At 53.0% G+C, this 1,145-nt stretch overlaps 1 non-coding gene across 1 annotated transcript; it reads left to right on the top strand.

Annotated features, from left to right (window-relative positions):
* Positions 1 to 263: 263 nt before the first annotated feature.
* On the top strand, positions 264 to 393 carry LOC115032698. Its single transcript, XR_003838326.1, has one exon. It is a non-coding gene; the product is annotated as a small nucleolar RNA SNORA17 (small nucleolar RNA).
* The last annotated feature ends 752 nt before the right edge of the window (positions 394 to 1,145 follow it).

Below are 1,145 nucleotides of genomic sequence, written 5' to 3' on the forward strand. Positions count from 1 at the left end.
CACAGTATGAGCTCTTAACCACTGAGCCATCTCTTCAGACCCCTTCTACTTTTTCTTATCACTCTGCTAAGATAGAGTAGGCATGCCAATCTGTCTGGAAGGCACTGCAGTCAGTTGGACTCACATTAGCAAAGCATGTTTCCAGGAGTATATTGTGTGCTCACACAATTGCAAATGGCTCACTAGAGGCTGTTCTAGATCACATCTTGTGACAGAAAAAGGACTGGATTTGCCAAACCTCTAGGTCTGAGAGTAGTGGCGCCGCTCCCCCTAGAGGCACTACAGGTGGCTGCTCAGTCCCATGTGCTACAGTCAGTGGCACAGAGGAGAGAAGCTATGTCTACTCTCAGTGTTCTGACCTACGAACATCTGAATGATTCGTAGCCTCACGTTCCCTAAACAAAGCAAGCCTGAGATGACCACCAGTCTGGTGCTGCACAGGCTAGGATGAGCTTCTAGGATGGGGAGCAAACAGAGGACTAGAAAAGCCCCGCCTGGGACCACAGGGCAGGCAGCACTTGGGGCCACTAAGGTGGGCTAGGCAAGGAGCAAGCCCAAGAAGAGTACTAGACCTGTGCTGTAAGCCAGGACAGGGAACTAGTTTATAATGATCTCCAGTCTGGAGCTGCACAGGTCTGGGGGTGGGGGAACCCTGATTATGCTCAAGATGACTCCTGCCCTGGGGCCATACTGCATAAGCAGGACACAGCATTCCTGAGACCACTCCTAAGAAGACCCCAGAGACCCGGACACCCCTAAGAGAAGCAAGTGGCAGAGAAAGGGAAGAGAAAGAGAAACAGAAGGATGTGGGCACAATGAAGAGAGACAGAACTGGAGACTGGAGGGTAGTGAGGAAGGGCTTGATGTCAGTAGCCAGTGATGCCACCGGAGACCATGGTGGGGTCTGGGCCTCTGCTGCCACTGGGAGCCATGTCCAGTTCCATGCCCCTGCAGTAGCAGACCCCTGCTTTGGTGATATGTCACCACCAAAGGCCAGGCGGATATCCATAGTCTGAACTGCCACCTGGGGATATGTTCATGTCTGAGAGCTGTGCAGAACCGACCTCACCCCTCACCTGGGCATTGTGGGAGAGCTGTCCCTAGGGACAAGAATGCAAGAGAGTTAGCTGACCCTGCCCCTCACC

The sequence above is a fragment of the Mus caroli genome, chromosome 11 (assembly GCF_900094665.2).
Source record: "Mus caroli chromosome 11, CAROLI_EIJ_v1.1, whole genome shotgun sequence".
Taxonomy (NCBI): Eukaryota; Metazoa; Chordata; class Mammalia; order Rodentia; family Muridae; genus Mus; species Mus caroli.